Source organism: Triturus cristatus, chromosome 5_1 (assembly GCF_964204655.1).
Source record: "Triturus cristatus chromosome 5_1, aTriCri1.1, whole genome shotgun sequence".
In the NCBI taxonomy this organism is placed as follows: Eukaryota; Metazoa; Chordata; class Amphibia; order Caudata; family Salamandridae; genus Triturus; species Triturus cristatus.
Window position 1 is genome coordinate 522,417,062 of NC_140587.1, and position 27,152 is coordinate 522,444,213.

The window sequence follows — 27,152 nt, forward strand, 5'->3', positions numbered from 1 at the left end:
ACCGGTGGTTTGAATTCCCAGTTCCTTCCAAATATGCTTTCATCATTAGTTTGCAAATGTATCTGGCTCCTGGTTTATCTCTCGGCACACCAGCAGCGAGGGCACAATCAGACTGCAGACTAAGAAGAACAAATACAAAAACAAGTAAATAGGCCTTCACCACCTGTTATCCCCTTGTCCATCTGAACCACCCTAAACCTTCTCCAGTTTAGGAACTGGCCGCAGACGCTCTTCATTAAAGAACCCTATATCACAACACAGTAAGAGTCCACATTTGCTCTCAGAATTCAGCTACTCCTCAAATTATTTATTGGCTGTGTCATGCTTTGAGCCTATACGGTGTGCCACTGCATTTGCCTACATTTGTGACATGTGACACTTTCACACACACACACATATCTCCATATCTCTAAATATGGTGTGTTTCTCTATGGACTTGTCATTAGGCAACAGTGAACGCCTTTCCAATGGCAATCTTTGCTGTTAATGGGTGCAATAGCCAAATCCTCTTGCTGGATCATTGCTACAAACTGTTCCTTGTAAGAGCCTGGCATGTAGCTCAAGATGGTCAATATTAGAAAATATTTACTTGGGAACCTTAATTACCATGAGAACCACATCTAAGCACAGATAAAGGGGAACGCTCCCTTGCATTAAGTGTTGGCAAATATCTCTATTTCATTTGAGGCCTTTGAGGATTTCCTTTTTGCCGAGGGTACTCCATGTGGAAACAAATGCATTAGCCTGAAATGAAAGATCTCACTTCAATAGTGATACATGTTCAGATTCATTTCAGGTGGTCCTCATTGGGCATATCATTGTGGGGAACTGCTTGCCTCATTACTCATGTTGTGCACAAAACCCAGTTCTGTTTAAATGTGCTTTTGAAAATGGGATCTATCCCTGGTTCTGCCTTACTTACAACATGAGTTAGTGTAAAGAGGTTAAGGAAAACCCTAACCTTCGTGAAGCACCGCGTGGACGCGGAGGTCTCAACAAGTATAAACCCAAATAATCACAATTTTAATCAGCAATTTTTCAATGTCGCTCATGTGCATAAAAACTCAAGAATTTTTTAAGCAATAGTCATTAGATATTTATATCAAAAAGCCAAAACTTTTAAACATAAACTGTATTGATTTTACTGAAACATGGACACATGAATATGTTGTTCATCACATTATTCATTTGGCAATTATATGTTTGTGCCTTGATTAAAGGTCAGAACTCATAAAAAGAAAGGCAATCCCAATGCATTTCGTTTTTTTTTTTTTTGTTTAAATGATTTTTATTAACAATTTTCACAAAATTATATACTATTTACATAGACCCCCCACCCTCCCCTTGGACCAAGGTGTTACTTCACATCATACCCATCCACAAGAGTGAAAAAAAAACAGTTCAGTAAATCTGCAAAGTAATAGAGCAAGTATTAATCAAATTCTGTATGATTACAATGAATATTCTCCCAAATAAGACCATACAAAGACTAAGCATTTTAGGTGTGTTCTAATTGCCAATGCAAGAGCGGACCCCAGATTTGCATCCCTATTTTCTTTTTTCTCCTCCCTTTAGTTTTATATATGGCTACTTCCAGGGTGCAAATTGCTAGAAATCTACTTCTCCATTGTGCAAAAGCCGGTGAGGTAGCATCCAACCACGCCGAAGCTATACAAAGTCGCAGGACAGCCATAGCTACAAAAATAAGACCCTGCATATGATTAGGTCTTTGATTATTAGATACTCCTAACACAATTTCCTCCCGAGTGATAGATATATTGCCTTGGAGAATTTCTGAGAGGAAGTCAGAGATTTCTTTTATCAAACCTGACAGTTTATCGCATGAGGCAAACATATGAATCATGTCAGCAGCTCCCGTCGAACAACGTGGACAGGTTGTTCCCTTTCCTACTGTCCATTTAGCCATCTTATATGGTGTATAATAAAGGGAAAAAAAAGTTTTATAAAATTGTGCTTGGAGATTTATAGACATTAAACACACTTGTGATAATTCATATGCTCGCAAAGGAATATTCGGTTGAATTGCCAGAGAGGTCTGCCACTTCATTAGATGTTTTCCCAAGTCATCAGGGAACTTATCCCTAAGAAGCTCATAGATCACCCCTATTTTAGGGGTACTTGGTCTACATATAGTATCTAGTACGAAATTATTTTGAAATTTGTCTCGTCCCCCTGTTTTTTTTTGCAAAAATTCCCTGATCTGTAGGTATTTAAAAAACTCCCTATGGTTGATGGAATATTCAGACTGGAGGTCAGAGAAAGTTTTTAGACCTTTAGAGTTATAAAAACAACCTAATTGGTGGATGCCATTCTCGATCCACCTCGACATACAAGTGTCGTGGAATAGTGCTGGTAGCTCATGATTAAGCTTAATTGGGGTATAACATGAAAAGTGGCCCAATCCTAGCAGTTTTCTTACATTAATCCAAACTTTATATATATTGGAGATGGTCTTGAGTTTTACTTTTTTGAAATAATTGTCGTTCATGTGTCGCCAAAGACAACCCTCACAGCCTGTCCCTAGAATCAATTCTTGTGGAGTGGTGCTATCGGAGTTATGGCCCTCTTCTATTGATAAAAGCACAATACTATATCTTATTACCGTTGCCCAGTAGTATAACTTAAGATTTGGCATTCCGAGTCCACCTCTTTCTTTGGGCAGCATAAGCCATTTAAGAGCTCGGCGTGGTCTCTTATAACCCCAAATAAATCTGGAAAAGATATTCTCTATGTTTTTAAACTGTTGGGGAGTGAACTCCAGGCATATTGTACGAAAGAGGTATAGAAATCTAGGTAGAAATAACATTTTGATAACGTTGCATCTCTCGCCAATAGTAAGATGTAAGTTGTCAAGTCGATTTAGTTCTTTCTTGGTATGCTTAACTAATGGGTCTAAGTTTAAGCACACTATATTATCTATGCTTGCGGTTATATCAACTCCTAGATAGATAGCATGTTCCGTTACTCTATAGTCATCCATCTTGAGTTTGTCATTAATGACTATCTGTGTTTTAGTTGAGTTCAACTTATATCCAGAGATCTTACCAAAGCTATTTGCTTCCTCTTCTATCGCTGCCATCGCTTGGGTGGGATTACAGGTGACTATAGGTATATCGTCGGCATACGCTAGAATTTTTGTATCAATATTAAATGCCTTTATCGGAGTCACTAATGGATGATTTTCTAATTTCCGTATGAACGCATCTATATAGACTGCAAATAGCAGGGGAGAGCATGGACATCCCTGTCTCGTTCCCCTAGTAATCTTAAATCTCTCAGAGAGTGTCCCATTAATCATAACGCTGGCTTCAGGGTCTACATACAGTCCTTGCATTGCTCTAATATATTGTGATGTGAGTCCACACCTAGCCATTATTTCACAAAGGAGCCTCCAGGAGACCCTATCAAATGCTTTTTCTGCATCCAATAGTATTAAAGCCATAGGGTCTCCTGTTTTCCCTGTAAAATCAAAAAGCGATATCACCCGTTGGACATGATCCGATGTTGATCTCCCTGGGATAAACCCGTGTTGCCGAGGAGACACTATATTATGGATAATAGGGGCTAATCGGGCTGCCAATACTTTTGAATAAATTTTCGAGTCCCCGTTTATTAGTGTAATCGGTCTATAAGAACCCATTTCCATGGGGTCTTTATTTTTTTGGGGAAAAACCATAATTTTCGCTGTAGACCATGAGGGAGGCGGCTTACCGCCACTAAAAATGGAACTAAACAATTCAAACATAATTATTCTGAGTTGTATTGCAAATGTTGCATACAATTCAGAAGGGATTCCATCTATCCCAGCGGCTTTCCATTAGCTAATGATTTCAGTGCCATCTGAATTTCTTCCCACGTTGGGGAACTATTTAGATTAGCCTGTTCCTCCTCTGTAAGGCAAAATCCTTCATATTGCTCCAAATATTCATCCATGTTCTCCAGTTCTCTATTAGGCTCTTTATATAAATCTTCATAGAATCTCTCAAACGCCCTTCTGATCTCAGAGGCTTCCGTTCTTACCCCTCCATCTAGGTCTTTAATACTCTTTACTGTATTAAATATCTGTTCTTCTCTTGTGCGAACAGCTAGGTGGTGTCTGACTTGTTCGCTAAGTTCATAAGCTTTTTTTTATAGATCATAGCTTTACTAATAGCTTTCTCAATAAACACTTCCAATATTCGATTTCTTGCCACAGCTACCCGTTCTAATTCATCTGTTACCTGGCCATTTAGTACAGCTTTAACTAATTCTGCCTCTGTCATACTCAGGTTCTGTTGTAATCTATCGAGATGAGCCTTTCCTTCTCGGTTGGACCTAACAGAAAACTGGAGAGTTTCTCCTCTAATCCCAGCTTTCAATGCGTCCCATACTATCTCTATCGGAGCACTGCCGATATTTACTTCTAGGAAAGCCAAGATCCAATCCCTCATATGGTTATTATAGACCTCGTTCTTTAGAAAAGCCCTTTCAAACGTCCAACTCCTCCGTGTGGGGGTGCTTCTATTACATATCAGATTAAGTGCTAACGGGTTGCGATCAGAGAGTATCCTAGGTAGTTTATTGATTGTGCAGCTATTCTGCAGGGAATTAGAGATGAGAAAATAGTCAAGTCGTGCATGGCGTGAGTGGGGGAAGGAATAAAAGGTAAATCCATGATCACCAGGGTAATTCATATCCCAAGTATCAATCAACCCATGCAGTGAACACAACTCCTTAATGCCCTAAAGACCCTAGGTTTTCTCCCTTGATACCTAAATGTCGGATTTGTTGACCATTGCCCCGGAAGGTTTAAATTAAAATCACCAGAAAGAATTAAGGGCAATGGCCAATGTACCAATTCATTAGTAATGTGATTCAAGGCTTCAGGGTCATCACCTACGTTGCCATATACAGTACAGATAGTCATCTTATTTTCCCCATTGTTATATAAACATTCCACAATGGCCCATCTACCAAATTTATCGGAGATTGAATTTGTAAATTGAAGATCTCTCCCTTTAGCCAAAATTGCAACCCCTTTAGTTCTAGTAGGTTGTGTAGAGGCGATTATCAGTTTATACCCTAGCGTTTTTAAGATATGTTGTTGTCCACCTTCAATGTGGGTTTCTTGTAGACATATAATATTTGGTTCCATTGTTTGTAAGCCAATAGCAACATTTTGTCTTTTTTTTAAATCGTTTAGGCCGCATATATTCAATGAAATAATTCTTATCCTATTCATTAAAGATATATTTCCGTATTCCTGTAGATATGCCCTCTTGTTTACCATTTAGCTTGGTCTCTATTTTTTCCCCTGCTTGTGGAGTATTACATTCTACTCTTGGTTCGGCCTTGGTCCGCACGCCCCCCCTCCCCAAAATCCCTCGTCTTACATGGTCCCCACCCTTCTCCACCCCCCCCTTACCACCCAATGAGGCGTCTTGGGTCAGCATGTACCCAAGTGTGTGCATCAGCCAGATCAGTGCGCATTAACACCCTCTGTGTGTCGGCCCGGTAAGCTTGGTATGAGCCTTATGGTCAGGTTGCCAGGTTTTGATTGTAGTTTTCTTTGTTGATAAAAGTTTGAAGCTATTTGTCATTGTGTCCTTTTTCTGTATTAGATATTTCTTTTAAGTAGCCAACAAGGAAAAGCAGGGCCCACTGTCTACACTAAATTGATTTCACTAGGCCCAGATTTGGGTCATGTTTATAGAAAAGGACCAAGGGCTAAGGCAGACTCAGGGAGATAGAGAAAACAAATAGGATAAAAAGGAACGTATTTTATTTCAATAACAATATTCAAAAGGATGATCAATACATGAAGAATAAACAATATAGCATATAATCTGGTTTAAATATAAATGGAGCTTCCACACATAGAAACAGACATACAATCACTCATTCAGACAAAGTGTTCATGTATAGGACAGAACAAACAAATATACAGATATTATACATATTGATTTGTCAATAGAGTTAAAAGTCACATCAACAATATAAGGATTCAAAAAAATAATAATAACATTTCAGACAGGCTTGTGCGTTCCCAATTCATGTGGGTAGATAGATTCTTCTAATGGGCACGAGAGGACAGAAGCCAACGCACGTTTCGGTGTTAGTTACACCTTCATCAGGGCTACGACGATGTAAGGCGTGTGGGACAACACGGAAGAAGCCTTTCAATGAGCGATGCTATTATAGACCAGCTCTTCTGTGAGATATTGAAGAGGCAATGAGTATGTATCAAGGGAGGCACATCAATTCCAGGGCTAGGTCCACTCGATGGTAGTCTAGGGGGACAGTCAATAGGCAGTTAGTAGGCGACGGTAGTTAGGAACGTCAGGGGTGAATAACTCTGGACATAGCCGGTATGTGTATTCCGGGATATCGAGATAATACACAGAACAATTTCCACAATAAAGTGCGCCGTCAGGCGGTGCGGTAAGTTTGGGAAACCCCGCAGATAGATCCTCGCACTCGCAGTTAAAAAGGTGAGGGTAAAGCAAATCTCTAAATCGCCCGTAGGGTGTAGGGTCATTAGAGAACGCGAAGCTCAGGTGAAGAAGTGGCAACAGCGATGGGCTCCGATAGCTCATGAGAGACATACCGGCTATGTCCAGAGTTATTCACCCCTGACGTTCCTAACTACCGTCGCCTAGTAACTGCCTATTGACTGTCCCCCTAGACTACCATCGAGTGGACCTTGCCCTGGAATTGATGTGCCTCCCTTGATACATACTCATTGCCTCTTCAATATCTCACAGAAGAGCTGGTCTATAATAGCATCTCTCATTGAAAGGCTTCTTCCGTGTTGTCCCACACGCCTTACATCGTCGTGCCCTGATGAAGGTGTAACTAACACCGAAACGTGCGTTGGCTTCTGTCCTCTCGTGCCCATTAGAAGAATCTATCTACCCACATGAATTGGGAACGCACAAGCCTGTCTGAAATGTTATTATTATTTTTTTGAATCCTTATATTGTTGATGTGACTTTTAACTCTATTGACAAATCAATATGTATAATATGTATAATATCTGTATATTTGTTTGTTCTGCCCTATACATGAACACTTTGTCTGAATGAGTGATTGTATGTCTGTCTCTATGTGTGGGACCTCCATTTATATTTAAACCAGATTATATGCTATATTGTTTATTCTTCATGTATTGATCATCCTTTTGAATATTGTTATTGAAATAAAATACGTTCCTTTTTATCCTATTTGTTTTCTCTATCTCCCTGAGTCTGCCTTAGCCCTTGGTCCTTTTCTATAAACGTGACCCAAATCTGGGCCTAGTGAAATCAATTTAGTGTAGACAGTGGGCCCTGCTTTTCCTTGTTGGCTCTTGTTGTTCCCTTTTCCCCTGTCTACCCATCCAACCCTTAGGGACCCCCCTTCTTTTGAATAATTTCTTTTAAGTAGACCTTGGCTTGAATTTCGCTTATGAAGCTTCTCGTTGTGCCATTATAGATTATTTTCAGCCGTGCCGGGTTTTGCAGAAAAACAGTTGCCCCTGATTGTTCAAAAGGTGTGATTAATTGTCGCAGCCTCCATCTTCGCTCAACAGTCGCGTGAGCATAGTCTGGTCTAGCAAAGAATGAGAAGCCCTTGTACTCTCTTTTTTTTGTAGGTCTTGCCAAATCGTAGATAGCTTCTCGTAAAAGAAAATTTCCGAAGTAAACCAGAATGGCCCTTGGGTATTGAGGAGGTTTATGCAGATGTTTAGGGAGCATCAAAGGAAATCGGTGAACACGTTGGATTTCTTTTTCTATTTCCCAAGTTTTTAGTTCCGGGAAGGCAGTTTTCAGAAGATTTATCATGAAGCCCCTTGGATCATTGTCCTCTTTGCCTTCAGGAATTCCAAGAAAGCGCAAGTTATTTCTTCTGGATCGATTTTCTTGGTCTTCGATCTTTATCAGTAAATCTTTTATAACTGCCTCTTGATTTTTTCCCTGTTTTTGAAGCTGAGCCACATCGGACTCAAGGTTTTCAGTACGTACTTCTAATGTAGCCATTCTCTCAGAAATTTCCGTGCAGGTTTTATCCACTTTTTGAATTGCTCCCTGTAGCTTTTGGATAGCAGAGTGGTTCCTTTGACTATCCATTTTTGTATCTTGATGGAGACTCTTAATGGAACTTAACACTGTAGCTAATGAGGGTTCTGCCAAAAAGCTCGTATCAGTTCTATGACCAGTTTCCTGTTGATTTTCATAAAGTTGTTTATGTTCTGATCTCCTCTTTGATTTAATATTGGGGCTTTTTCGGGCAAATTTGGTTTTTGTGCCAGGTTGTTCCAAGTAGCTCCCCAACTCAGTGGTTTCTTCATTTATAGCTTGACCCTGTTTTTTGAGTTTCGCACGCATTTTTTCAAGTCTTGGCTTTGAGTTCAAACCTTGCCCAGAAGCATTTGGTTTATCTGATTCTAAAAAATCCGAGCCATCTGAGCTACCGGAATCCGAAGTTTGATCTTCACTTGTATCGGTTGTCTTGCAGGATTCACTAGAGATAGACAAGCCTGTTTCGTATGGGTCTGAATCCGACTCTTCGGAGAGTGCGTCGTTTCCAAGTGGAGTAGATTTCTCTCTGTCTAGTGTTGGTAACCGAAGTGAGAGGGATAGGGGGTTATCGACCACATTTTCTTTCAGATAGTTAGATGTGTCTTCATTATGTTTCATTGGATTAATATTTTCTGTTCGATCTATTTGATCCTTTATCGATGTTTGTGTTCTGTCCACTTTAGCCCCTGTGTTCCTCCGAGTTGAGTCAAATGTCTGGTCATGGAGAAGGGTACCAGGGTACGTAACTCGCATTTCATTTATATTAGGCTGTGTTGGGAGGAATCCAGAATCCTCACCGTAATTTCTACTTGTAGCAGTGGGATGTTTCCTGTGACTTTCCTGCGTAGCATATTGTTTATCCGTTTTCACTAATTCACTCGTTACCTCTCTAGACAGTGGACTGAATATATTGAAGATCCTAGGCTGAGAAAGATCCTGCGGTCCAGTAATTTTTGTCGCAGCTTTTAAATTTTTAATTGTTTGTAGTCTTTTTACTTTTTTTGCCATTAATTCTAGGTTCTTGTTGCTATCATTGTCATCGTTGTTTCCCAATTCTTTTTCTCTCTCTTTCTCTTTCTCTTCTGCCCCTGCTCCCAATCTTTCTTTCTATCACCTTCTCCCTTTCTTTCCCCTCCTCCATCTCCATTTCCTTGTCCGTCTCTTTTCCTTTATTCTGCTTCTTATCCATGTTTTTGTATTTATTCTTGTCTTTTTTTAATGTTCTTTTCGGGTTTTTACAGAACCCTTCGTCAGGGGAAGTATAAATCACATTAATCATTTGAATGTGTGTAGTCGTTTCCAGAGGATCATCTTCCAGAGCTACAACAACAAGAAACCTTATGAATATCCATGGAGAAATCAGAGCATAATACAAAAATGCAAATTTACAAATCTTGCCTATAGGATTTGCACTCGAAGAAAAGACTCACAACATGGCCATCTGACACAAGAATATATTGATTTCTTTGACTACACCGTGCCCAACCTATCCAACAGTGCTTCCCTGGCTGCCACAAAAAAACACTGAATCCTTTAGCTCCGTATTATATATTGTCATTTTCTTCCTCTTTGTTCTATAAGTCTTTTGTCATGAAAGAACATTTCAAAAATAGGGTACAAATGTATTCAAAGAGTGGATTGAGGTGTTTCTTTTTACCCCTAAATTCAGTCTCAATGCTGCACCCATAAAAACTGAGACAGTAAATGGATATCAAGAAAGCACTGCATTGAATCACGCTGGGACACTTCACAAAAAAGATAAGGTTTCAGGTGGAATAAGGCTCTTAAGGACTAAATCATGGGCCCAGTCAACATGTTTATTATATGAGCGAAGTCTTGGGATATTTGCATTTTGTTGCATTAGGCCAATTTAGTAAATATTTACATTTCAGGACCGTGCTGTTTCTCAGAATTGTTTCCCATGGAACACTGGTTTGAGCAGAGAATGACTTGCAAGAATTGTAAAACAGATGTGGCCAAAAGTAATTTCTGCTCAAACCAGTCAGGAGTCTTTCCTGCTCAAACTAGTTTTCTGTTCATATCTCACCTGAAATTTGTACGTCGGGTATGTCCTTTGGTTAATTTTTCATGCAGGATAATAGCCAGGTAAATTTCCCATAATGCATATAATATAATTCTCATGATTTTCATAAAAAAATCTCGGTAAGAAAGCGGATTAATATTTACACTGGGTGGTAGCCCACTTCATGGAATATTAAAATTAACTTGTCAGGGTGAACCCCAAAGGAACTAAATGAACTTCACCTCAACCCCCTTGTAGCTATGGCTCAGAGAAGACAGGCTTAACTTGGAGCACTATGTAAAGAGTTTATGCAGTACCCATTCGGTAGTAAAGTCATAACACTAAACAATAAAAATCACAAACCAGGTTAGAAAAATACAGTACATTTTAGTAAAAAGAATGCCGCCAAATCAACAAAAATCGAATAAGGGGAACCAGAGATATGAATTTTAAACGATGTAAGAGAAAATACTGCCAAAACAAACTATGTGTCAATTACAGTCTATGGACGTGTTAGACTGCGACGTAGGAATGTTTTCAGGCCGACGGCATGGGTCAGATACCCCAAACAGGTTCATCCAGGTCAAAGATTTTATCTTCTGACTTAGGGCCTAATTGTGAGATTGGCGGCCCATGGGACCACCGAACCCGTCGTGGTTGTCCACTCACCGCATTACAACTACAGCTGTGGGACCGCTACAGGACCACCACAACTGCTAGGGATCCCTGATCTCACGGCGGTAGTGAAGCGGTGTGAGGCTGTAATATGCTGCCGGTGCCGCTGCTGCACCTCCAAGTATATTCCGAGTTTCGTCGCTGCAACCCTTTTCATAGTGGTGAGCCTGCGATGAAAGCCATGAAAAGGATGGCAGTGAGGAAACTAAGGGGGCCCTATAGGGCCCCCTGTTGCCTCTGTGTGTGAGGGTGCATGCAGGGGGGACTTGTTGAGCTCCTTGTCTGTATGAATCCCCTGCTCCTGCATGGAATGAAATGCACAACATTGTGCAGGAACGGGCTGCGGTGCTCCCACAGCAGTGCCTTTCTAAGGCTCTCCTACGAACCGCCCAACCTGTATTCCAGTCGCAATATGGCGGGCGGGCTGACAACAGGTTTTGCGTTGTTGCAGAGGGGCGTTGGCATGGCGGCCCGCTGCACCACCACCAAACTCAGAATCAAGTCCTTAGTCTTTGTTATAGAGCTCAACATTTTCGACTGGGTCAATCTGGAAGCTGTATTCAACAAACTTGCATCTAAATCAGACATCTTTGCTGTAAGATCCTGCTGATGGTCCAGATGGTCTAGAAATTCCGAAAGTCCCAACTTTTCAGAGTTTCTGAAGAAATTCCTCTAGGTCATGTTTGAGGTTCCCACTATGACAGGGAGAGCGCTTTAGGCGCCAGGACTCACTTCACCCATGTCACCAAGAAGGCCTAGTCCAGGTCTGCTTGGTACTGGTCAAATGCTCTCTTCAGGAAAAAAGCCGCTTGTAGCTTTTTGTGTTCTTGTAACCCCACAGGAGCTCAGCCGATTGACCCTTGGAGTCCACTTCTTTGTCCTAGGAATAAGAGGGAGCATTCCCACCCTTAGGGCTCCACTCAGGTCCCAGACAGCAGGTCCAGTCCTCTTCTGATCTTCCACAGGTCCAGAAAGTGGTCTGAGGAGGTTTCCCTGAGATGCCACATTAGCCAGTGGGTTGGGGTGACTCCTGGACCATTCCTAACCAATGTGGAAAAAGTTACTGGAGACAACCATTCTCACTTTTGCAACACATCCTGTTTATGTTTCTGCAAGCTATCCCACATTGCACTATTGTAAGGGAAATACAGTATGGCACAGACCTTCTACCCTTGGAGGGAAATTGTCTGCCCATAAGAGGTGTGTTTAGGGAAATTAGCAGCCTCCTATACAGTGACCCCTCATAACTAGATTTGTGGATAGCTTCTCTCCCACTGGGTTCAGGGACAAATCTGGATAGTGAGGAAACAAAGGCTTTCCCTTCTTCAAATCTGCCCTTACACTAAACTACAAATGGGAAGGCATCACATCTGTCCATTGAAAGTTAATCAAGTTCCTAGACCCATCCCAGCTGCCTTCCATAGCTGATGAGGATGACATGTTCCAAGCCCAGTCCATCCTAGCACCAGGCCTAAGCCATTGGTCTGCTCTGGGAGCAGTTTTCACACCTTTAAGGTTAGTCACTGGCTGGGTAGCTGCTGGCAGGCTGGCAAATTAGATTCAGGACCTTCAGGAAGGGAAATAGTAACGTTCTAAAAGGTAACCTTCCTAAGCATTTATTAAAAGTCTAAACTATCCAATGAATTAGACTTTTAAAAATAGACTTTTCATGACTATTTTAGCCATTTACTATCAAAACTTACAGATTAAAGTTTATAACCTGTACTTTGACAATTTCTTGGATCCAACTACAGCACTGTCAGTGAAAATAGCTTTTTTGGTCCAGTCTCTGGAAGACCATGCCAGCTTTAGATTCACACATAATCCACATTCAAATATCAGACACCCTAGCTTGTGGGTGACAAGGTGAACACAGGGGTTCTTTATAAATATTTTAAATCATGGTTTCTTGCATTTTAAAACGGTTTTTTGACAGGTTTTACAGCAGGGTTTTAGGCTGCTGCATTCAGGCTATGCATGATAGGTCTTAAGGAATGTTTTACAGGCCAACCTTGTTGTTGGCATAAAAGGTGCAGCAATCCACAGATGGGACATAACTTCCAGGGTGCATTTTCTACACTATATAACAGGGACGTATAGACAAGTTAAATATGTCAATCATGGATAATCCAATTTAAGCATGAATAAAGGGGGAGCACAGGCATTTAACGCAAGGGTGAAATGCACAGAGCCATAATGCCAACAAAAATAGGTTTTAGAACAAGGTAAAGAAGTTGGGGTGATGATGAAGAGAAAGCTAATTTACCTGAGCCTCACTGCTCAAATGGCTCTAAGGTTTAGTGAATTGATACACTCTGGACCAGTCTTCTTCAGGGATGATCCACATATCTTGCAATGCAGTTGCAATAGAGTAAGAAAAAATGCTTAGTTAGAGATATTTTAAAAAAGCTTGGTGACTCATATATTGCAGGGACATTTGTAGAACTGCTTTCATTGTACAAATTATCTTTGAGCTTTTAATTCTAAAGGATTAAAACCTTTATTGAAAAAAGTTAATTAAATTATCAAAATGCATGACTAGATAGCTAATGTTAGAAAGGAAGAAGTACTGTTTAGATTGAAGCTCCCTTGTCCTAATGTTCTGAAGATATAATCCAAAGTTATTGAAAATGGGACCATCAACAAACTCATATCTTAACGCATTTCGGTTATTATTTTGTTATTTCTTCTCATCTTTAGATGCTGAAGCCTTTCTCTCCTTATCCAGTAGTGTTTTCTCATAGTTTGGCAAATAAGATTAATTTACAGTCTTCAAGAGTTTTTTACACAGCAAATATAATTTATATGATTCACCACAGCCAGTTAAATCCCTGTACCTATGAATAGTCTTCTAAGGGCCTGATTACGATGCCGTCGGTTGGAGCCCTTCAGCCCGCATCGTAATCGACTGGTCGGATTTCTTTCCGATCGACCCCATTCGATGGGGTTGGTCGGAAGGGAATCCAAATCAGTTTTGGAATGGCCTCCGATGGGCTCGGAGAGCCCGTCCGCCATTCGGAAACCCTGCAGTAATCCCTCGGCCAGCTCTTTCCAGCCGATGGATTACGATGCCAGATTCCCACTGCCTTTCTATGCTGACCTTTCAGACACAGAAAGGCCTTGGGAATCGGTCTTTGGGGGCCACCAGCAGGGCCCCCATGGGTGCGAGGCCACCAAATGGTGGCCTTGGTGACATCTATGGTGCCCCCCTGTTGATCCCTGCACCGGGTGGCAGGCACTTTAAGGTGCCTGTAACAGGGTGCAGGGATGAACTGCACCTCTGCTCTTTGCAATGAGAGCATGCATTCCATTCTGAATGCAAGCACACATTGTAAAGAATAGGATTGTGACCGAACAGGGTTCAGTCTCATCCTCCTACCTGAGCTGGAACCGACGACAGAAGGTCGTACGGTTCCAATTCCCAACCGATGTTGGACAGACTCCGGTTCATCAGACATCGGAATCGGGCCCTACGTGTGGTTTTAGCCATTAGTTCCTTCTACTAAGACCTGGCCATAATAAACCAACGTGAGTAGTTACTCTTTTCTCTTTGCAACATGTTGTACGTGAATCCTTTTTCAACAAATAATGTTGGATTTCCCCAATTTCATTTAATAAGAATTATAGTGCAATAAATGTATGCCAAACAGTTTAGCCATGTTATTAATTAAATACCCATTAAAACCGGGATTTCTTTACAAAACAAAAATAAGTTAGGCTTCTTTAACAACTGGAGTTTTTGCAGGTCCTGCAGCTGGAAGCCCTACTTCAGAAAGTCTTTTATACAGTATTCCAAAAAGCCTTTGTCCATTCTTGGATTAAATCAAAGTCCTTTATGAATTTGTTAATACTCCTTGCTCAGACTATTTGCTGCCCACACTGTTATGCTTCCTTCCAGAGCAATTGCTTAAGATTTAATTCCAGTTAATGACTCGCTTAGCATGTTTTTACAAAGTGTCAATGCCTGGAGAAGGCAGCCAAACATCAGTCTAATGTGACATTTATACATGGATAGTGCTACATGGAAGTGGGATCCTATGCATCTGCATGGTTCTTTCAGGGGCCTAGCATATAATATATTTTAACATCATATACCATCATGATTGTCAGAAATCTGAAGCTCACCTCCCCCATTCTTACTGACTAAGCTACACCCCTGGGTTCTTTGGCCCTTGCTAAGGTTCTTTATCAGAATTTGATACTTGAGATAACGTGCCTGTTTATGTTCCCCATTCTCACTGGAGTTATGAATTTCTAAAGTTTAAGGATAAAAATAGTGAAAAAAAATATAATGAGCGGCAATGAACTGTAGTCAATTGGTCCTAGTAGACCGGGCGATAGGCCCAATTTGAGGCACACTCAAACAAAGGGTTGGTGGTCTCTTGAAACATGTGAGGCGCCACTCAGGTAGGCCCAAGGTATCCCTATGGCCAGAGTACAGTGTACGTGAAAGGTAGAATATGTGCTAGTGTGTTTTGCATGTCCTGATAGTGATAGTTTTTCACTATTGAAAGGCTGTCTGTCCCATAGGTTAACGTGAGCTGCCTTGTAACATCTTACAAGCGTAACATGCCACTGGGACAAGAGAGAGAAATAGAGTTAAGGCTGTCTGAACTCAGAATTGAAATAATACCCCTTTTAGTAAAAGTGGTTTTTAAATTGTGTGTTTCAAAATGGCACTTTTGGAAAGGGGGTATTTTCTTGCTTTACCATTCTGTGTGCCTCAGCCTGTTTATTCACAGTCTGGTTTTGGAGTGACAGGAGCTAGGGACGTGCATTCACTCTAGACAGTCCCAAGGCGGGTTGAGGTATGTCTTGCCTTGCCTTGGTGACATATAGGCTGAACAGACCTGGTCTGCATTTAGAGTGGTGTGAGGAGTTTTCACTAGCATCTGAATAGGCTGTGTCTACTTTGCACGATGCTGTCTCAACCCCCTGTGGTCAAGCTGGACCAGGGAGGACAGAACTGGTTTTTACTGAGCTCAGAGACTCTGAAACAACTACTTCAGTGAGAAAATGGGGTATAAGTAATAGGCTTAAAACCCCAGGACTTTAGATTACTTCTGTGTGAGGAGCGTTGACTTTTATGCTGAAGGGGTGGGTTTGCCTGTAGTTGCTGCTTCTATCTGTGGGCGGAGGAAAAGTACTGACTCTCTTTGCCCTGCTGTGGTATCCTGATTGAGAAGACCTTCAAAGACTTGTGTGTGCTTGCCTCCTGTTGGTCGTTTTAGGGAAATCAAAGGCTTCAATAAAATCCTTGCTGGATCTAAAAGGACCCTGCCTGGAAGGAGAGCTGTGTGAGGAGCCCTGCCCCTAATGTGTGTGTTGTGGGTTGGCGTGCAGTTTCTGCTCCTGTCTGGAGCAGGAGAAGGTCTAGATTGTTATTTAACTTTACAAAAGGAAACACGTGGTGAGCTTCTGGTGCCCTGAGTGAGTCCTTCTGTGTTCTCCTCCCCCGCAGCGTGCCAGGTTCTTGTAGTTAGAGAATCAACAGCCACACTGCAGGAACCCCCAAAGCAGGGCCCCATCACCACGAAGGGCACTGTGAGCAGAGCCGTGATGGAAGACAGAGTGCCGATCTGTGGTACCATCTCCTACTGATGGGTGTCTGAAGCCTCCCCCTTGAGACCCTTCCAGGGAGAGCCACAGTGCCTGGGGAGAGGACGCTGCACTGACATATTGGTGTCTCTCTCACCCCAGCGGTAGCCTGTCTGTGCCATCACAGAGGAGTGCGGCCGTCCCCCTCAGGCAGGGCCACCATGTGGGGTGTCTCTAGAGGGTAGGAGGATGCCGCATCCCCTGTTAGCTGCAGGAGTGGGCTCCTTGGGACGCGTGGACCACTCTCACCCCAACAGGTGTTGGAGACAGGTGGGGCCCACTGAAGCAGCACCACATGGAGGCGGGCAGCTGTCTTTCCAGATTCCCTATGCGGGGGCTGAGGGAGGCCTCCCTGCTTGATTTGCAGCGTGTCTGTGCCCCACCCATTCTTTGGGGCACACCCTGTTGGAGACAAGCTGGGCCCACTGCAGCTGCAGCGCACAAAGGCAGGCAGCCGTCTATTCAATCCTGTATGCGGGTGAGTGAGCCCAGGGGAATACTCCAGCCTTCCTACATTACTATTGTGGGTGGTGGTGCTTTCTTTGCATCACAAAGATGCTGGGTTCCTTTGAAGGGGGCACTTGTTATTTTGTGAAACTAGTTTTTCTGGTGGCAGTGCAGGGTGAGCCCAGGACAGAGCCCCCAGTTTGGAATTGGCCGCATTTAGAGGAAACTTCCTAAATTACCATATAATCCATTGTAGAGGCTCGGGTGCTTCTAGGTCCACACTGGTGTGTCCATAACCACATTGTCAGTAGGAGAGGCACAGGGTGCTGCATCCTATGTGGTTGAGTCAGTATTAAGTGATGCCAGTGAATATGGTGATTCTTCTGTTTTTCTTTTCCTAACAGCCAATTATACAATACCATTAGACTCATAGCAGAGGAACAGCATGTTCTCCTATATGTAAACAGAGTACAATAAGTACAATGATCTTTCGAACTCTTTGGTATATGTTCAACTCGATCACACATCAACTTTCAGTATCATAGGTATTCATTATCATATCAGTGGAATACTGTATGCCTTAAGTTATATATTTCAATAAATGCTACACTTTTTTTAAACTATAAGAGATGTACAGTCCATACAACATTATTGTGTGCTCCAGACAATTTTGTATTTGCATAGTACTACTGACAATCGTACATTCACACTCCAATATACAAGCTCCCAAACTGCCCCCAAGAATCCAAGAATAAAAGTAAATAACAGACTGCAGCAAATTCTCCCAACTAAAGCAATCCCATAACTTTCATCTTTCTTTTAGAATACTCGATGTACCCGTGAGTGCCTACAACCAGTGATGCAGCGGAGTTTACCAACTCTCTACATACATACACACAACACTCATTTGGGCCCATAAACATTCATACACTCAATGAGCTGGCAAATATCCACTGGTCATCAATTTTTTATTTACCCTAGGAAACCCTTTACAACAGTAATTTTACCATTCCTGTCTCTTGAGTAAATGTACGGTCGAAAGATCTAGTAGTAGATTAGAATAGGGAGGAAATAATAATGGTAAAACAATGCATTCAATTTCATTCAAAGAACCACAGACTCAGTAGGAGTTTTAAAGGTTTATCTGAATTATTAATTTTGTTTGTGAGTCAAATAAAATACACATAAACACATCAAGATTCTCCATCAGGAAAGGTAGTTCAATTAGTTTGTAATTCAATTCACATTAATTAATCTGATATGATGACAGTACCTGAGGAGAGAAAGAACAGAGACCAAATACGAAGCACAACCCACAGAACTATATTTACCTAGAATGGTGTGAGGACCTAGACATCAGAGTATCAAGGATTCAGGACAGGTTCAGGACAGGGAAGGTGACCTCTTCTAGTATAACGCCAGAGTTACACCCCTCTCTGGTGCTACTCACTCCGGCTCGTCCGGACCCCTTCCTAGATGTGCCTCCTTGGTTGTTCCGCGAATTTTCCCTAGTGTTGGATTTTTCAGTCAGATTGCAGTAAAATCAGGCAGCATCTCAGCATAGCATTGGCATCTCGTGGGTCAAGTGTGTCTAACTATCTAGAACTTACCTCTGTTATACTAGTTCAAATGTATGATCCACCCCCAAATGTTTCAATTCCATGTACACCCGCAATTTGATTGGGCCAAGCAGTGGGGTGAGGACATCACACCATACTAAGTGCAATAATTTTCTTTAGTTCTATTGTCTAGCTCCCCGCCCCTTAATTTTAATACCCACAAGCATTTCATATGCAGATCTATAAATCTGTACTACAATGTTTCATCTTCTTCCTCTCATAGTGTGGTAAATAAAATTCCTTTACCTGGACTTAATTTGATACAGAAACATTATAAAATAGCTCAGTAAAATGAGAGGCAGAATCCGTGATATTAGAGGTTCGGAATGGGCTTTATTCCAGTGATCGATTATAATCGGTTGCTCCAAGTTCCATCACCACGGGGGTTCAGGAAGTGAAGTACATACTTTATTGACAAGAAGTAACTTTTATAGTACATACATTACAATGAAGCGAATGCAGTAGGCGTAACAATTGATAAGGAAAATGACGATTTATCTGCGTAACCAAAAAATGGGTGTAATAAGGAGTAAAAAGGAACATAATTGGTTATGATGTCATATATAGGTGGATCTATAAGATAATACTTGGCCTAGATGCGCGCGCAGCAGCATGACGTGTAATTGACGTGTAACTAGGGGGTGAAGGGGACTTGACATTTAGCTCTACATGTGGAGACAAAAAGTCTGGGGGGTCAAGTCAACCTAATCCCAAATCATATCTAACATCCTATGTTTAAAGAACTATGTTATCCACAAAAGAAGGACTCTTGGACAGAATCTATTCTATACTGACTGTGCGTGCGTGTACAAGCGTCTAAGTGTCTACACTGAATGCGAGGGGGTAGGAATATTCCATGGTAACAGGGCTATGAATTACTTGCATGAGGACAGAGAAACCGGGCCTTTTGCTTGGTAACTGGAAGAATGTTTACTTAAACTACTAGGCAGGAATGCATCGGCTGAGGGGGAAGCAGATAATTCGAAGGTGAAATACAGTTCTTGGCAGAGAATAGGCTGATGTCAGGCTTCGTGAGCCGCGCAGAGAATGAGACAAAGTTCATGGTCACAGATGCAGGCTCAGACTCGAGGTTTCAGAGGCAGAAAGCAAGAGGAGTTTGATGACAGGATCAGGGCCTACTTGCCTGGACTGTAAAATGGCATAAGTGAACCATATAAAGCCGGTGGCCTTTCATATTTAGGAATGGAATATCTGGCCTATTCATGGCGGATCTGACAGAGGACATGTTGACGGTGGACGCACATGTATTTGCGTCTTCATAACTGGAACTGGAGGAAACATACATGTACTTGTGACATGCACATGGAACCGTTGGGGTCCAAGATAGGGGACATAACTGACCAGAAAAATCCATATTTCCACATTCCCTCCTTGTCCCCTACTTGCCCTTCAAGAGATATCAATCTTCATCAATCCATTGATCTGTTCATATAGCATCATTTGTTCTTCTTTCTTCTTCCGTGACGAATGAAATCTTGGTGGTGGAATACACGATGTGGCACACAGACCACAAATCGCTGGTCCACATTGTAGACATAGACAGCAACTGAATAGTATGAGAAGGCCAATACCTAGGAAGGATAAAACTCTCCATCCCCAGGCTGATATCACATTCCAAAACCAACTGGACCAAGTCCAAGTGCCTGGGTTCTGGTGTATCTGGTTTACAATCTTATGAAGGCGAGTGATGGCTTTATATACAGATGGCGAATTTTCTGGTATGAATACGCAGCAGCTTGATCCGATGACCCTACAAGCTCCGCCCCTATCAGCCAGGATGACGTCAAGGACAAGACGATTTTGAAGCACAACAATCCGCATAGCAGACTGCTCTTCCGTTAAATTGCCTAAGGCGGAAATAGTTTCATTCACTACTGCTTCAAGGGTTCTAGTTAATCTACGTATCAGCTTACTATTAGTAACAGTACCTATATAGGGAAAGATGCCTTTATTAAAATCTACATACTTGTCCCATGCCGTCTCAGTGTAATCGACAATGGGGAGATCTCTCCGCTCTCTGTTGTGTACTAAATGAATATTTCTGTAATAATCAGGAGGAGCTAGGAAAACAGGTGGCAAAAGGAATGCAATGTAGCAGGTACCATCCCAATCTAGAGGTAGACGCATATATGCAGTCTGACCACATATAAAGTAGGAGTGGCGATAAGCTCTAAATGAAGATTTGCCTTGATCACTGAATTCTACTATAGTAGTGCATTTACTATGGCCCATATGTATGGAACCAACCTTTCTTACACACAATTCACCCTTCGCTGGGAATACTGACATGGTGGGTAAGACTAGTTCAATTTCGGATACGACATTTAGAATCATGAGATTAGGTGTAAAATTACCTAATCCATATACTTCATTTTCCAGATCAGTTCCTGTTCTTTTGGGGCGACCCTCCTTGTCAGGGTAGCAGACCTTGAGTAAAACTAGGTTCAGGTTTCCCCATACCCAATGATCTTGGTAAACTGCTGTGTCTGAGTCTATGGAATTGATTAAACTGAACCATGCTCCACAGGAGCCATTATGTGTAAATGGGTGTGGAAAGAAAGGCAGGACTCCTTCATAATTCTGATAGGGAGGGAGCCGACCACACACCCAACAATTGGTGGCATTACTAGTCTGGAGGGAATGATGTAACATACTAATGAAAGTGTTATTGCGCAGCGCAAGTCTATAAGACAATTCATGCGGAGGTAAGTCACTAAAAGAATGTTCAGCAGTACCATTATAAACATGTCTAGAAATAGGGTAATATATGTGCAACAATATACTTGCAGTAATTATTAAAAGACTCAAGAAAAACAAAATTAATAATGTCACTATGCAGTGGCTACGCAGTGATTTACAATACGCCTGTCGTTTCAACATTTTCCGGGTATTTTCTCTACTCAGGTCCAAGGGATACATGTCAGAGACAATTCAACCGCTTCACCTTGGAGAGGACTTAAACAATCAAATTGCTCGACTTGTTGGGCCTAAGCTTTAGTTTGTAATTTTCAGAGTTATTCTGTTCAACCAAAGGAAGTTTTGAATCAGTCTGTGAGGGAGTGCAGGGCACAATGTCTATATCCGAGGATAGTCCATGAAATTTCTTGATATGACTTGAATGAATCCAGCCCTTGCGGCCCTCGATCTTCACGGCTGTCCTTGTGGTCAGCAGGACCAACTTGGGTGATTTCCACCTGGGCTCCAGCTGAGTCTTTCGGTCGAAATTCCTCACAAAGACGAGATCACCCGGAACTACGTCATGGGGTTTCACCTCAGTGTTGTCGGGAAAGGCTGCAGCTACCTGTGAACGACAAGATTGTAGTGCAGACATCAAGGAAGCCAAGTAATCTGTCAGCATATTACAGTCAACATCAGTTATTTTTCGTGGTATAGGCGTCCCCCACATATTTGGTGGTCTGCCGAAGATCACCTCATACGGGGATAGCCCTGTTCGAGAGTGTGCTACCATTCTCATGTAAAAGAGTGCAACTGGTAACGCTACTATCCAGTCGACACCTTTCTCTCTGCATATTTTGGACAATCTGATTTTCAGTATCTGGTTATGTCTTTCTACGAGACCTGCTGCCTCGGGGTGTCGGACACAGTGGAATTTCCACTGATATCCTAACAGAAGTGAAACATGTTTCATTAATTCGGATGAGAACGGCTGGCCGTTATCTGAGTGAACAACACGTGGTAAACCGTATCGTGGGAAGAATTCTCGAACCAACTGTTTGGCAGTAGTCGGGGCAGTGTAATCTGAAACCGGGTATGCCTCTGTCCAACGGGACAGAGCGCAGACAACTACGAGAACATATTTGAATCCTCGACATCGTTCCATCTGGATATAGTCCATCTGGAGTACTTCAAAAGGATGATTAGGAGGATGAAATCCACCCTGTTCTACGGGAACGCTTTTTCCTGGGTTGAACTGACAACAGATCATACAGGTACGGACCTTTTGTTTGGCTGCTGCTCGTAAATGTTTATTGAACCAAATGTGTTGAATGCTGTCTAGCATAGCTTTTTCTCCTAGATGTGCTGGACTATGTATAGTGTTAATTATAACTTGGACCATTGAATCAGGAAGGAACCATACAGACTTTTCCTTCATCATCCATCCTTGGTCCGTTTGGATCCCTCCTAATTCAGTCCATTTCTTTATTTCGTCTGGTGTAGCATGTGTCTGTATGTCAATTACGTCAAGAGTAGGATCTTTAACTGTCATACAATGTGTCGGCGTCGGGACTATTGTCTTTGTCATGTCGGGGGTTTAAGTTTGAGCAGTCTGTTTAGCTGTTCTGTCGGCTAGATCATTGCCTTGGGAAATGATATCAGTAACCTTCGTATGAGCCTTACATTTCATAATTGATATTGCAGTGGGTAGATGTATTGCATCTAATAAGGCATGAATGAGGGGTCCGTGCTGAATGTGGGCACCGTGAGAAGTTAAATAACCTCTCTCTCGCCACAGCACGCCGAAGTCATGTACAACTCCGAATGCATAACGTGAATCAGTGTATATGTTGACTTTTTTATTCGTGGCTTGAATACAGGCTTGTGTCAGAGCGATAAGCTCTGCGGCTTGAGCTGACAAAGTATTTATACGATTAGTTTCAATGACTTCAGTATCTGTGGTGACTGCGTAAGCAGCCACTAACTCTCCTGTACTTGTTCTCATACATGAACCATCTACATACAATGTCAGGTCTGGATCTGACAATGGGACATCGGTTAAGTCTTGTCTGGGTTTTGTCGTTATTGTAATAACTTCAATACAGTCATGAGCTAGTGGGTCTGTTCCGGTTACCGGCAAAAGTGTGGCAGGATTCAATGTGTTACAGCGTCTGATTTCTATATGTGGCTGAAACAATGTAAGTTCGTATCCTGTAAGTCGCGCTATAGTCAAGTGTTGTGTTTGCGTTCTATTTACAAGAACCTCTACTGCGTGTGGTACTTGAACTGTCAATGGATGTCCTAACACTATGGCATCGCTTTGTCTGATTGCTAAAGCTGTCGCTGCTACTGATTTCAGGCATGCAGGCAAAGCCTGAGCTACGGGATCTAATGTACTAGAAAAATAAGCACATGGTTTGTGTGCTCCTGCTTGTTCCTGTGTGAGTACTGACAAGGCAGTACCTTCGCGTTCTGTAACAAAGAGTGTAAACTGTTTTCTGTAACATGGCGTTGCTAAAACAGGTGCTTGACATAAAGCTTTCTTTAGGCTTTCAAAAGCTTGTGTATGTTCCTGAGTCCAAGGGAGAACAGTCGATGTGGCTGCCTCCTGTGTGGTTAACTGAATGAGTGGTTTTGCTAGAAATGCATACTGAGGGATCCACTGCCTACAATATGAAGTGAGGCCTATGAAAGCTCGTACCTCCTTTTGTGTCTTGGGTATTGACATGTTAGCTATTAACTGAATGCGGTCGGGTGTAAGCTGCCTTCCCTCCTTGGACAGCGAGTGTCCAAGATAAACAACTCGCTGGACACAGAATTGCAGCTTAGAAGGGGACACCTTGTGCCCCTTTTCGGCTAGAAATTGTAAAACTGTCAGTGATGCTTTCTCACATTCGGGTTCGCTTCTCGCGGTGATCAGCAGATCATCGACATATTGAAGCAAGGCAGTGTTAACTGGCATGTGGATACTATCTAGTTCTCGTTTCAGTGCTTGGCTATAGATGCTGGGGCTTTCTGTAAATCCTTGAGGTGCGCGTGAGAATTTAAAGCTACGCCCATTTAAACTAAATCCGAACAAATATTGGCTTTCCGGATCTATTGGGACGCTGAAAAAGGCATTCTTGAGATCAATTACAGTAAAGAATGTTGCTTCGGAATCAATAGCTGTCAGTAATGACGAGATATCTGGGACCACAGGAAATTGTGGCACAATGCATTTGTTTAACTCGCGCAGATCAATAACCAATCGATATACTGGCGGGGCCGTAGGATCTGTTCGTTTAAGAATCGGAATTATCGGTGAATTACATACATTGGAGTCTGTTTCCACAACCACTCCTTGGGCAATGAGCTCGTCAATGATTTGTAGTAAAGCCACTACAGCATCTGGTGGTAACTTGTATTGTCGCATTCGTGGTAGCACCACTCCTGCCTTTAATGTGACTCGATATGGTGTAATATTCATGCAACCAACATCAGTAGGGCCTTGTGCCCATAGACGTGTAGGTAAAGTCTGCAGTCGGGAATCCATGTCTCTAGACACATAGTGACCTTTAAAATCACGTAAAAACAACCTTACACCTTCCGGAGAACAACATATTATGGCTCCTAGAGCTTTCAGGGTTTTAATTCCTAACAGATTTTCTGGGCATGATTTAGTAAGCAATAAATCTGTAGTTCGGGTCAGAGGTCCTATCGTGAGTGGAAGAGGCTGTGATACTTCATTAACAATAGGTTTTCCTGAAAAACCAAGGGAAATATTCTGAGAGCCTGAGAGGGGTGCCCCGGGAACTTCACTACGTTTTATAGTTGTTCGACTTGCCCCTGTATCGAGTAAAAATTTTCTATCTTGGCCTAATAATTCACTATGTACATAAGGTCCTTCTTGATCTACAGGAATCTCGATAAGGGGTAAGTCAACTTCCCTCTCTAGGCTAGTTCATGCGTAACGCTGATACTCAGGATATTCATACTGTGCGGTCTGATACATTTGTCGTGTTGTTGTCTGTGTGGCAGCAACAGGCAACGGTGGTGCAGCTGGCACAAACTGTATTGGCTGTTGTGCGGCTGGCATGGCCTGGGCATGCCGCAGAGCTCCTTGTTCATTCTGATCTTGTCTGAGTGGCCGTGATCTTTCTTGTGTTTTACCTATGGCGATATTATGTTTTAAAACTGGACAGTCGTGTACGTAATGACCTGGCTTTTTACAATAATTGCATGTCCCTTTTACAGGTCCTGCTGAATCGGAATGTGTCATACCCTTTTTATGTCCTTCAGCTGGAACTGTCTGGGAAACTAGCATTTTCATTTTCGTGTCTTTCATGCGTCTGTGTTCATGTTCTTGTTCCTCTCTAATTCTATTGTGATGGTACTGTAACATTTGTAACATTTGTGAGGGAGTGTTACCTTGCCAGGTACTCTCGAATTTTAATACTCTATTCTTTACTGGGGGCAGGGCATTTTCTACTAATTTTGTTACAAACAGATGCGGGTATGATTCGCTACTTGCTTTTATGCCACTATTTATACCAAAACATTTTTCAAATCGGGCATAGTAATCACTAGTGTCTTCATCTTGCTTCTGTTTACAGGCTGAAATTGTACCCCAATCTTCCTTTTTCGTAGTTAATAAACGTGGCAGTACCTGTACTAATAAACCTGGTAATGCTTTAGTTTTATCCCCAAGTCCTGCTCCTGCAGTTCGGGCCTTTTCTTCCGCTTCTAACACTGACCATTCTATCTTTTGGTCTCCTACCTCCCACTCTTTTTCCTTGAGTTTTTCATAAATGCCAGCAGGCATCAATACTTTTAATATTGTCATAATGTCGGGATAGGTATACTCTCCCATGAGTAACATGTCTTTAATTTTCTCGGTGAAAACCCGCTGGATCTTTGTCATGACTGGGTACCACTTTCTTCATTTGCAACAATTCTATTTTTGATATGGGCGTATATACAAATACGCGCCTAAACTCGTTGTCCTCGCCTTTTATTGGGTGCACTTCTCGTAAGGGATTCTGTCTATCCATGTGATACGTGGTTCTTTCCTTGACGGGCAATGAGACATGCTCTGCGCATACAAAAAGAATATACTGCTTTCTTGATTCTAGAATTTCTTTAATTAATTTAGTACCTGGACCTCTCCATTTATTCATAAGCAATTCAGTCAATATGTCAGGCAAGGGACCAGGGTCCGAATGCTGACTCCGATATAGTATAATGAGTTGTTGAATCATATAAATCCCAGCTAACCTCTGTTCATCTGGGGTGAGATTCAAAAATGTGCGTACTACTGTATCATCACTATATTTTCCGGGACTGTCCACCCAATGGACAGCTGCCCTGGCTAAATCTTGTTCGTCCATAGAATCGAGAAAATGATAACCCCTTCGTTCTCGGAGTAGCTTGTCGGCGGTTTGGAACGAATGCTCGTTAGACCTTATATTAATTATAGGTATTTGGAAATTCCTGTTATTATCTGGACATATCGGACGTATCGAGTCAGTATGACATCTAGTCTGATTCCTATTACAAGATCTTCCTCTACCTACATAGGCTATGGTGTCCAACTGTCCTGCGGGCAGTCCTGACCCTTCTTCCTCGCTTTGTTCGAACTCGTCTGCCTCTAATCTCTCTTCGTGTAGGCGTTCTATTTCTTTACGGATCTTTCGGCACATGGCTATTATACAATTTTTTTTATCATGTCTCCCTTCTGATATATTCTGGCTCCATCTGGTAAGAGTTTGCATTGTTTCCGGGTCTACCCCCGGTCGGTCTTGATTTCTGATCACACAATTTATGAGGAAACGTAACAGTTCCCCCTGTATCTCTACTTTCTGGTATTCCATAGCTCTGTTAATACATTCTGGATCTCGCCCTGTTTGGACAAAATGATATATTTTATCTAGATGCGCAGTCATTCCTGGTAATTTCCCTAAATATACTGCGGCTCGTCTGATACGCAATGATGCCAGGGTCATTTCGTCCTCTTTACCGGGCACCGGGTCATATCTACAATCTACAAGAAGTTCC